Source organism: Patella vulgata, chromosome 3 (assembly GCF_932274485.2).
Source record: "Patella vulgata chromosome 3, xgPatVulg1.2, whole genome shotgun sequence".
NCBI lineage: Eukaryota > Metazoa > Mollusca > Gastropoda > Patellidae > Patella > Patella vulgata.
The window spans coordinates 9898542-9911589 of NC_065881.2; the positions used below are offsets into that span (position 1 = coordinate 9898542).

At 39.3% G+C, this 13048-nt stretch overlaps 2 long non-coding RNA genes across 2 annotated transcripts; both read left to right on the plus strand.

Annotated features, from left to right (window-relative positions):
- The first annotated feature begins 3586 nt into the window (after positions 1-3586).
- LOC126815884 (uncharacterized) lies at positions 3587-6381 on the plus strand. The gene is made up of 3 exons (XR_008787650.1): positions 3587-3707; positions 4889-4999; positions 5752-6381. It is a non-coding gene; the product is annotated as an uncharacterized LOC126815884 (long non-coding RNA).
- Positions 6382-10798: 4417 nt separating this feature from the next.
- LOC130012310 (uncharacterized) lies at positions 10799-12790 on the plus strand. Its single transcript, XR_008787734.1, has 3 exons — positions 10799-11013; positions 11478-11641; positions 12617-12790. It is a non-coding gene; the product is annotated as an uncharacterized LOC130012310 (long non-coding RNA).
- Positions 12791-13048: the final 258 nt, after the last annotated feature.

Consider the following 13048-nt stretch of genomic DNA (forward strand, 5'->3'; position numbering starts at 1 on the left):
AGTTGAGAAATTGGCAAAAATATAATTTTCAACTTCAAATTCAAACGTTTGAAGATAGCTATTCCATTTGGGGAATAGAAAATCAAGGGGGGTAATTGTGTTATTATTTCCGGGGGTGAATGAATTTTAAGTGTGAGAATGATACCTATGATCGTATAATAGTGAGTTGACAACCTATTGAGCAAAAGACATAGAAATAATTATGTTTTGACTTTCTTAGAAAATATGAAATTATCGCTTTAAAGACTCAAACTAAGAAGGCATATAAAATGAAATGTAATGGGTTAATGTCCTATTTTGGGGGTACAAACCGGCATATTAAGGACGGGCATTGTGCAATTAGAGGAAATTTGGCCCGGGCAGGAGTGCTACGGCGCACCCTTTTTTTAGAATTCGTTTAGGGATAGTAAACTGTTAAAGGTTCTTTTACGTGGACATCAACGTGTACATCCGAATTACCAGACGATCAATCTAATTAAAATATAGATCTATATTTCGTTTCTTTTTTTTTTTACTTTTGAACTATAAAAACGAAACGAAATTGGATCTGTGTTTTAATCAGATTGCCAGACGATTAGCGTTACGAGTCCACGGAGGAATTTCTCGACCAACACCGGATCGAAAACGAGAGTTCCTGGGGTCTGTTTCACGAAATTTTAACTAAGATAAAATCCAAATTTTAGTTATTTGATTGGATAATATTATATTGATTTTAGTGCTTAGCCAATTAAAATTGAAGTACCTACTAAAATTTGGATTTTATCTTTAGTAAGAATTCGAGAAACAGGGCCCGGGTTACTAAGGCAGCGGCATACTCACTGTGTAACAACAGTACATGCATAACCATTACTTTAAAGGTAGCATTATAAAAATCTTTAAAAAATGAAATGGAGTTTTTTTTGCAATGACGAGGCTAATGAAGATGGGCATGCAGTGTGCTATAAGGCCAATCTTGTCCGGACAGCGGCGCTACAGCATGCTCTTTTATCGAATTCCAACTTTCAGGGGATCTCTTTCGTGAATGTCAGAGGGCCTGACAAGGACAGCTGTCTAGTCCTTCGGATGAGACGAAAAACCGAGGTCCCGTGTATACATTGGAATGCACGTAAAAGATCCCTTGGCAGTTGGAATTCGATATAAGAGTAGACGATAGTGCCGCTGCCCGGGCAACATTTCCCTCATAGCACACTGTATGGCATATGTCCGTCTTCATTAGCCCAGGTTAGGAGCAGAACAGTAGGACGTTAAACCCCATTTCATTTCATTTTCATTTCATTTCGTGAATGTCAATGTGTATACGAGACCTTGGTTTTCCGTCCCATCCGAACGACAGTACGTTTTCTCTTACCACGTCCTCTATCCTGCACCTCTGACAAGGGGGAACCAGTCCGGAAAATCACGATTAACTTTCTACGGCCTACTCTTATACCTAATTCCAACTGCCACGTGTTCTAGTACGTGCATGCCAATGTATACACGGGACATCGGGTTTTCGTCCAATTTGGCGAGGTTGGACAGGCGACCCTACTCCTTGTTACGTAAAATCGGGGAGGTTTTTTGTCCCATTTGACGAGGTTGGACAGGAGACCCTACTCCTTTTCACGTAAAATCGGGGAATCGAAACCACGCCAGTTGATTCAATGACAGGCCTTATGATACAGCGCGCACGCGCTTACCATTCGGTCATCCAACCCCGGCTAAATATAATTGTTAAGACCAGCTCAACTTTTGTCAAGGTCGCTGAGATGTATATGCGGTTAGGGCACGTGATAGTTGGCGAGATTTTATTTAGGGTAAGCATTTGGGTTAGGGTTGGGATTAGCGCTAGCCCTGTTTACATCTCGTGACTTATGACGAAAAATTGAGCTGGCCTTATCATTTAGTAGTAACCACCCAGGAGCCCCACGAGATCTGAAGTTGAGTTCCGACTATAAAACAAACATACCTAACGCCTTACCAAAACACCAAACACAAGTTGTAATGCAATCAGAATTCAGTCAGGTCACTGATAAAAACAACAAACGTTCGACAACAACAGATGAATTATCGTCGATCATTAATTTCAGATATATTGCATTATGTTCAACTTCTGTTGATATTTTAAAGAAAAGATAGATGACTTTCTCAACAAAGATGTCTAACAAGGCGCGAGAGGGATCAATGTGACCGTGTCCTAACATTTGGTGTATATCTTATGAATATGACAACAGCAATCGTAAACGCAGTATATTGATCACTGACCTTCAAATTTAAATTAACCGAGCTTGCAATTATTGGTAAGGGTTTTCATATTTGTCTGTTGTCACGATGGCTAAGTGGCTAGCCTGGAGGTCGCGTCTTCGATCTCTGCATTGGCCGAGAAAGTTCATCGGGTTTTCCGGCGGGGTTTCCTGACACCAACAGCTGTCTTGTCGTTCAGATGAGACGAAAAACCGAGGGCCCGTGTATACATTGGCGTGCACGTAAAAGATGCCTTGGCAGTTGAAATTCGATGTAAGAGTTGTCTATTTTGGCCCTGCCTAGGCAAAATTTCCCTCATAGTACACTGTATGGCGTATGCCCGTCTTTGTTAGCCCAGTAGGAGCAGAGCAGCAGGACGTTGCATCATAGAGTCAGTCATTGAGTCAAGTGGCGTGTTTTCGATTTCCTGCTTGACAAGGGGTAGGGTGGACCGTCCAACCTTGCGGGGTTTCTCTGGGTCCTTTGGTTCCATCACACTGCTCAGAACCCCTAGGCGCAAGCGAATTATTGAAATAGAATTGAACCATACGTTAGTCTCCAAATGACCTAGTTTGTGTTCAGTGGACGTCAAACCGATCTCTATCTTTAGCAGCTAATCCCCGGATCTGATATGTACGTTTGTTTGTGATTTCTGCGTATTGCGTATTGTGTCATGTCCGTAGATTTGTTTTGTGTAATTGTGTGTGGTGCAGTCGCCCTGCGCTTAGTTCTTCGCGAATCAAAATGCACTGATAATTGTCACACCAAACCATTGACTTTTGGCTATATATAGTAGGGATGTCGTGCACTAAGCATGTGCTTGTGCTGCCTAAAGCACCCGATTTCACTTCTTATTGGAGTAGTTTACATAAAACACAGATCCATTTCGTTTCGTTTTTTATAGTTTAAAATTTCGTTTTACTTGTCTTTACTACACTAGGATCTGCAAGAGCTGTTATATTATCGGCGTTCTGGTTGATGTGGGGTATTAACCAATGAAACGGTTTGTTACCGTGAGTTCTTGGCGTGCGATGCACGGAACTGTGGGTAAACCATGGGGTCAAAAGCCGCTTGTACAAGCCCTGACGCAACCTTCCAGTACAACCGGTCAGGCCTCCATGAAGTGTGGGGCATCGAAAGTATAAAAAAACGAAACGAAATATAGATCTGTATTTTAATCAGATGGATGGTTTATGAACATGCGTACACCTTATTTTCAGATGCCTTTGAGTAATGAAAATCTTGTCTAGTAAAAGCAAAGCACTTTGTAAGGCTAAAATGGAAGAGGGGCGGAGTTAAAGCCTAACATTTCCTAAGCCCTAATTGGGTTTCGCCCTTCTCTCTATTTTTCAGAAAATGGTTTCTCCATGTCAACTAAATCGTTACCATGTGGCAGTATTGGTTATGTTATTCATTATTTGCTCTTTAAGCTGGCTAGATGTTCGAGAAACTTATTATTTTAAATTCGGAAGAGTTGTGAAAGAGAGGTGTGTATGTATATTTACTGTAGACCAAATTTGATTGGCCTTTACACCGGGGAGTAACGGTGGTTTAGTGAGTAAGACGTTGGCTCCGTAACCTGGAGGTTCCGTGTTCGTTTCCTGCGTTGGTCTGGAAAATTTATTGTGATTTTCCCGTGTGGTTCATCCTTGTGAGTGCTGCAGGAAAGAGGGCCTGGCAAGGGGCAACGTATAATCGTTCTGGTGGGACGAAAACCCAAGGTCCCGTGTACACATCGGCGTGCACATAAAAGAGCCCTTGGCAGTTGGAATCCGACATAAAAGTAGTTTGTATAGTGCCGCTGTCCGGGCAAAGTTTCCCTCGCAGCCCTTACCCTAACCCACAATCACGTGTCCGAACTCTGTTTACCTTGACGAAATCAGGGGTGCGGGGTGGGGGCTGGGAGTGGGGGGGGGGCTTAATATTTAGATCTGGCAGTTCATCCACGAGGTATGATGGACGTATTCAAAATATCTGCCATTGACAGCAGCTTGATTCTACGTACCAATCAAAAACAGTTTACAAACGAGTCTTAGCCTCATTGCTTACGTTTACAACAATATGTTATCTTGTTTGTTGCAACAAGATGAGAGTTACTTCCCTACGCCAACTTCCTTTGTATTTAACTATGCTTTTGATTGGTCGATAAAAATACCACAGTCATCGAGAGCCGATAATTTTAACACGTGTCTCCCCCATGGGTGAACCCAGGGGATTAGTGGAGTTGAACGGAATGAGACCACAGGGGATACCGAGGATGTGATTAACACAGGGATTAGTGGATTAGAAGGGAATGGGGCCACAGGGGAAACCAAGGATGTGATTAACCCAGGAATTAGTGGAGTTGAATAGAATGAGACCACAGTGGATACCGAGGATGGAGTATAATATGAATATTCTCAAGGAGGCGGATATACTGTTGACGTACATTAAAGGGGAATAATTCCAATCATTCTTTGTACTTTTTTTTGCAAATTTACACCGGATAAAAAATAAACCATATCGTGTCATATCGAGTTTAATCAGAAATAAACATGTATTCGAAGTATAACATAGTTATTTGTAATGCGACAGAGATATTACTAACAATGCATTAAAGATAGGTACTTCGGAAAAGCCGTAAAATGTTTGCAGAAAGTAATGATTCTCTAATATTTGATATTTCCAGATTATTTCAGAAGAACGACAAATGGATCATAACACCGGCGAACGACAATTTGTCATTTGCTCTTCAGCATAACTTCAATTGGAGTGTTCTACAAACAGCCTCCACGAAAAGGTATAGTTAACGTTTCTAGCCTGATCTGTAGCATAACGCCAACTCAACCCCGTGGGTTATTTGTATGGTAGCACATCTAATTTGTTTTGGGTTGTTAATATAGCTAACAAAATGGGGTTGGGTTGTTCACATAGCTAATAAAATGAGGTTGGATTGTTCACATAGCTAACAAAATGAGGCTGGGTTGTTCCCATGGCTAACAAAATGAGGTCGAGTTGTTCCCATCGCTAACAAATTGAGGTTGGGTTGTTCCAAAAGCTAACCTCGGTGTTAGCCGGGAAGGTTCAGCGGAATTTCACAGTGTGATTTCCCTCTGTCGGTGGTGCGCGACGGTGGGCCTGCCAATGCACAGCTGCTAGACTTTCGGATGGGACGAAACAACGAGGTCCCGTGTACAAGAAGCGTTCACAATTGGAATGCAATTGCTTATCGACTAAAGTTCCTTCGTGGACCTTTTCATTCATATTACGTATCATTCATATTCGTATCACAAGGTTTGTCATTGAGTCAACTGGCGTGGTTTCGATTCCCCAGCTGTGCGTGACAAGGAGTTGGGTCGCCTGTCCAACCTCGTGGGTATATCTCTCTCTCTCTCTCTCCCTCTCCCTCTCTCTCTCTTTCTCTCTCTCTCCAGGCAAAAGTTTGCCTCTAGTATTGCATGATGGAGGTAAGGAAAATGGCGTATATGATAATTAGTCCTGTGATGACCCAGTTGTGTTGAGATATGTTACACGACAGTTCTCTTCTTTCAGGTGTTTTCCGTTTGCCTCATCAGCTCTAGAAGATTTAAGTTTAACAGCTATCAAGAACGGAGCTAGATATATCTATCTATCATCCCACGTGAATAACAAAACTGCATCAATATTAAATAGATTTTATTATGAAAGTAAATATATGACGGGGTTAAGATATAACGGTGTCCTAAAATTCCCGCTTCTCTCATACCTCCACGATCTTTCCAAAACTAAATCCAGAGTGCCATATTTCAGTTATGACCTTGGTGTGTGGCGAACGGATCCAGTGCAGAAGATTTTCCATAATGAGAATTTACCATCCGTGAACTCTCATCCATTCGTCGATTCTAGATCACCTTCTGTGATTCTACCGGTGGGAAAACTTCAGCCATTTGTCAAGGAAGATGTGCTGTTTCATTACGATTCATTTTGGGCAATTGTGCCATTACAAAATAAGAACATATTGTGGTCTTTTTGGATTCAAAAACTTCTAGAGGAAATAAATAGATCAGTAACGTTCTTTTTCACTAACAACAATATGGACGATGATTGTAAAGCTCCCAAAATGAACGTGTTGTCACTCATGGAGGATTGGAAATGTAGCAACCGGACGAGTTTCTTTTCGTGTATTTTAGAATTAAGTAAAACAATGGAGGACAATGACTTAATACAGAATTCGGAGTATCTCACGATAAGTAATTGGTTAGAAAATCTTTTAAAAATCGATTACAAAATGCCTTTATTGAAGAAAAGGGTGACCAGAAAGATTTCTATTAAACCCGTTAATAGCGTGCTGTTTCATCCAGCAATAAGAACAAAATTTCGAAATCGAAATGTAACATTCAAGAACATATGCCCTAATGGTATGTCTGTGTGTCCAGTGTACGTTAAGGAACCTTTCAAAACGATCGACAATATACTACTGGTAATTGTGTTCAATACGGTGGGTTATTATCAGATACTGCATTATTTAGAGAAACTATATAGGCCAGTCTTTAAACAAATTCTCTACTGCGGTCGAAAGATACAATTGTTTGTAAAAACGTACAACGCCTTGAATTATCCAGTTTCTTTTGTGGAAGTGCATCCTAATTTTTATTACGGAACTTTGGGATACAACTGTCTTCGCAAGGCGATGATGATGAATTATGATGTTGAGGGATATTTTCATGTCGGCGACGATGTTTTGTTAAATGTTTGGAATCTACACAATCTTCCCAGAGACAAGTTATGGTTCCAAAAGAGTATTCGAGTTGCAAACATTTTTCAGGAGAAGGTTCCAGATATAACGAGATGGCGCAAGCGGAACTGGGCACCGTGGCGTCAAGTTCGGGGAAAAGTAAGAATCATCGAGGTTTTGGATCAACTGGGACGTTTACGTCAAACAAACGAAATGGTGAAAGGATTTCTCGATCAACTAGCAGAAAATGCTGGAGGTATCAACAAGGTATTCTATGAGGCGTCCGATATCTATTACATTCCACGAAAATTTGTCAAGCAATACTTATTCTTCATTGAGAAGTTTAGCGACAACAATCTGTTTCTTGAGATTGGTATTCCGACTTTAATGAACGGACTCGTGAAACAGGATGAAATTGTTCGACTTAAAGGGACGTATTTATGGTATCAGGATAGAGTATTATACAATAACACTTTTAATCATACTCATGTTTTTATGCACGCCTTTAAAGTTAACCCTTGCATGAAGTCCGTATCATGTAAACAGTTTCTTTGTAATAAATATTTACCGTGTCTTTAGTACAAGAAAAGAAATATATCTCAATGGGTTTGTTTGTTTGGTTGTTTTTTTTTGGGGGGGGGGGGCGAATGGTTCAACGCGTGCGCTTTTGATCACAAGGTCCGTCGTCGAGCTAATAATATTAATAATAATAATAATTGATTTGTATAGCGCCAACAATTCAACTCAGCGAGCTGCTCTCGGGCGCTTTACATAAGAACAACTAATATAAAATTACAACAATCACAACACTTTAATCCATAAAAGAAAGAAATAAACAAAAAACGGAGAACATTATTTAGTACACATGGTAAAAGTTTCGATTCCCAGGAATAGGTTCACCTATCTAATATTGTGGGTTTTCTCCGGGTCATTTTCGATTATCGCCTACCTCGGGGGGGGGGGGGGATGGCCGAATGGTTAGCGTGTGCGCGCTGTGTCATAAGGTCAGTCGTTGAGTCAACTGGTTTCGATTTCCCGGTTGTACGTGACAAGGAGTTGGGTCGCCTGTCCAACCTTGTGGGTTTTCTCCGGGTCCTTCGGTTTCCTCCCACTGCTAAAGACCTCTACGCGCAAGCGAATTATTGAAATAGAATTGAACCATATGTTAGTCCCGAAATGGCCTAGTTTGTGTCTAGTGGACGTTAAACACACTCTCCCTCTCTCTCTCTCTCTCTTTACCAGTAGATTTGACAAAACTATTGAACAAAGCAATAAATCTGTACTCGCCTCACAATATATTCCAACCCCGCCTCCTTCACCAAAAACAAAAAACAAAACAAATGTAAAACAATCTCATGAAATCAGTTTTATTCGTAGAAACCACACAGAATAGAAATCAAAAATCAAATCTGTGAAGAAAAACTAGTCATTTATCTTATCCACAATCGTGAGAGTTTCACAGTATGTTACGGGGTTTTAAAAAACCTACAGCCTTGGTTTATATGCTTTTTATCAAAATTTAACACACATTTGTATGAGAGTTTCACAGTATGTTACGGAGATTCAAAAATTATAGCCTTGGTATATATACATTTAATTAAAATTTAACACACATTTTATATACATATAGACAATTCAACAATTGGTTTAGAATAGTTTACCTTTGTATTGAGCTGACAGTGTTTACCATCATGGCGATGCTTGCCCTTCTATTCGGGCTCTGTTCGATTATTGGAGTGTATTCCAACATCTACATAGATGTTACGCATTCTAAAATAGTCCAACGGATTGATTATAAATTTGTTGGAAGTATTTTAGACTGTGGTATGATTAAACATAATTGGGGTACTTTCGATTTCAAGTAAGTGGGATATTTTTTTATTATTTTTTTTTTAAATTTTAGCCGCTTTAGTACAGTGCGTAAGACGGCGGCTCGCTAATCAGGAGGTCCCCGATTAAGGAACCTTTCAAAACGATCGACAATATACTACTGGTAATTGTGTTCAATACGGTGGGTTATTATCAGATACTGCATTATTTAGAGAAACTATATAGGCCAGTCTTTAAACAAATTCTCTACTGTGGTCGAAAGATACAATTGTTTGTAAAAACGTACAACGCCTTGAATTATCCAGTTTCTTTTGTGGAAGTGCATCCTAATTTTTATTACGGAACTTTGGGATACAACTGTCTTCGCAAGGCGATGATGATGAATTATGATGTTGAGGGATATTTTCATGTCGGCGACGATGTTTTGTTAAATGTTTGGAATCTATACAATCTTCCCAGAGACAAGTTATGGTTCCAAAAGAGTATTCGAGTTGCAAACATTTTTCAGGAGAAGGTTCCAGATATAACGAGATGGCGCAAGCGGAACTGGGCACCGTGGCGTCAAGGTCGGGGAAAAGTAAGAATCGTCGAGGTTTTGGATCAACTGGGACGTTTACGTCAAACAAACGAAATGGTGAAAGGATTTCTCGATCAACTAGCAGAAAATGCTGGAGGTATCAACAAGGTATTCTATGAGGCGTCCGATATCTATTACATTCCACGAAAATTTGTCAAGCAATACTTATTCTTCATTGAGAAGTTTAGCGACAACAATCTGTTTCTTGAGATTGGTATTCCGACTTTAATGAACGGACTAGTGAAACAGGATGAAATTGTTCGACTTAAAGGGACGTATTTATGGTATCAGGATAGAGTATTATACAATAACACTTTTAATCATACTCATGTTTTTATGCACGCCTTTAAAGTTAACCCTTGCATGAAGTCCGTATCATGTAAACAATTTCTTTGTAATAAATATTTACCGTGTCTTTAGTACAAGAAAAGAAATATATCTCAATGGGTTTGTTTGTTTGTTTGTTTTTTTTTGGGGGGGGGGCGAATGGTTCAACGCGTGCGCTTTTGATCACAAGGTCCGTCGTCGAGCTAATAATATTAATAATAATAATAATTGATTTGTATAGCGCCAACAATTCAACTCAGCGAGCTGCTCTCGGGCGCTTTACATAAGAACAACTAATATAAAATTACAACAATCACAACACTTTAATCCATAAAAGAAAGAAATAAACAAAAAACGGAGAACATTATTTAGTACACATGGTAAAAGTTTCGATTCCCAGGAATAGGTTCACCTATCTAATATTGTGGGTTTTCTCCGGGTCATTTTCGATTATCGCCTACCTCGGGGGGTGGATGGCCGAATGGTTAGCGTGTGCGCGCTGTGTCATAAGGTCAGTCGTTGAGTCAACTGGTTTCGATTTCTCGGTTGTACGTGACAAGGAGTTGGGTCGCCTGTCCAACCTTGTGGGTTTTCTCCGGGTCTTTCGGTTTCCTCCCACTGCTAAAGACCTCTACGCGCAAGCGAATTATTGAAATAGAATTGAACCATATGTTAGTCCCGAAATGGCCTAGTTTGTGTCGAGTGGATGTTAAACACACTCTCCCTCTCCCTCTCTCTCTTTACCAGTAGATTTGACAAAACTATTCAACAAAGCAATAAATCTGTACTCGCCTCACAATATATTCCAACCCCGCCTCCTTCACCAAAAACAAAAAACAAAACAAATGTAAAACAATCTCATGAAATCAGTTTTATTCGTAGAAACCACACAGAATAGAAATCAAAAATCAAATCTGTGAAGAAAAACTAGTCATTTATCTTATCCACAATCGTGAGAGTTTCACAGTATGTTACGGGGTTTTAAAAAACCTACAGCCTTGGTTTATATGCTTTTTATCAAAATTTAACACACATTTGTATGAGAGTTTCACAGTATGTTACGGGGATTTAAAAATTATAGCCATGGTATATATACATTTAATTAAAATTTAACACACATTTTATATACATATAGACAATTCAACAATTGGTTTAGAATAGTTTACCTTTGTATTGAGCTGACAGTGTTTACCATCATGGCGATGCTTGCCCTTCTATTCGGGCTCTGTTCGATTATTGGAGTGTATTCCAACATCTACATAGATGTTACGCATTCTAAAATAGTCCAACGGATTGATTATAAATTTGTTGGAAGTATTTTAGACTGTGGTATGATTAAACATAATTGGGGTACTTTCGATTTCAAGTAAGTGGGATATTTTTTTATTATTTTTTTTTTTAATTTTAGCCGCTTTAGTACAGTGCGTAAGACGGCGGCTCGCTAATCAGGAGGTCCCCGATTCGCTTCCTTTGTTGGCCAAGAAAGTTACTCTGGATTATCTGGCGGGGGTTCCCCTTGTCAGTGAAGCAGGACGAAGGACCTGACAAGGAAATGTGTCTAGTCGTTCGGACAGTACGAAAATGGGGGTCTCGTGTACACATTGGTATGTACCTTCGAGACCCATTGACAGTTGGAGTTCGAACATAGCACACTGTATGGCACACTGTATGCCTGTCTTCATTGGCCCAGTTCGGAGCAGAACAGTAGGACGTTAAACCCCATTTCATTTCATTTATCATTAATAATGAAAACAATAATGAAGTAGAGTGTAGAGGAGACCACAAAAGGTTTAGTATTATAAATAATATGTACTTATTTTACATACATAGTTCGGCAAAAATGTTAGCTCTTGCTAAAGGATTGGGTCCAAGTTATTTACGAGTTGGTGGAACGGATGCTGATTATATGGTATTCACGAGAAACAACAATGCCAGAAATAAACGATTTATCTTGGGTCCCAGTACGAAAGGACATCCTAACTTTTACATAATGGGTTAGTAACACGTAAAATATATATAAATCGAAAAATATATTAAAAACGACATTTTCTCAAAATATGTTATCTATTAAACATACATTATGCAAGAGCTAAATCTGCCTATTGCAGGTCTTTCTTTAGGCCTGAAATGTTTTCTAAATTATTAATTAGATATTGATTAACTTATCCAGGCTATAATCGGATTTCTCCGATATTAAATAGATTAGAACAGTTCAGCCATATTTTGATTTAAGCTAAAAATGGAGGAGCGAGACTTAGCTTCGAACAACCAGTACGGTAGTTGAAATTATTGCACACGTCTTGTCGAACCTTCAAAAGCTAATATCTTCGCTCGCAAGAGAGTAATTCAAATTGAATGAAATTTTCAAATTATCCATTTTAAGTTATCTATTTTCGAACTATTATAGCAAGAATGGCTAGCTCTTTATCTAAATCTTACATAATGTATCTTTAATGTGTGTAGTTATAATTTAAACGCCATTTTTTACCCTGTGGGGTTTGCATTATAAGGGATCTAATTGACGTTATTCTAAACGTAGTCGAAAGTATTCTTTCAAAATTTATTAGCACCACAAAGTTTTTAAAACTGAATATCCCTGTCAGTCTAGAAATGTTTTTGAATTATGCATGCGTCTTTCTTTCAAATTGGGAATGCAGACATTAAAATACATATTATTTAGCGGCGGACCAATGGGTTTTCTTGGGACCCCTATCGCGGTGAAGAATACGAAAACGAAACTAACTGGGTTCTCCTTTCCAGCAGTCCGGTTTACTCCCACTGCTAAAGACCCCTACGCGCAAGCAAATTAATGAAATAAAATTGAACAATATGTTAGTCCCGAAATGACCTAGTTTGTGCGAGTGGACGTTACACCCCATTTCTCTCTCTCTCTCTCTCTCTCTCTCTCTCTCGTTTATGTATTTGCCCAGTTACTAAATGACACTTAATGAACATCTATTCTGTTGTAGCCAGTGATTGGGATAAATTAAATCATTTTATACAAACGGTTGGATGGGATCTGATATATGATCTGAATATTGCTCCCCGTAAAAATGGTAAATGGGATCCGACCAATACTATTGATCTCTTAAAATATACAGCTGAAAAGGGTTATAAAGTTTATGGTTTGGAACTCGGCAATGGTGAGTAAACTTGTTAAATATAGACGATTGCATATGAAGAGCTCCGGGAGAAGAACGATCTAAGTCAACTTTTCAACGGACCCCAGTTAATGGCGCCATCTGGTAGTAAATTGTATAAGCTTTCTGTGGAACAATCAATTTCAGGTAAAACGATCCGAGTCACATCGAAACAAGGCCCATTTGAAATGGCCTCCCGGACAAATACGTCCATCGAACCCTTTATTTGACCATAATTTGGCTGTAAAGTTGAAGTCAGTA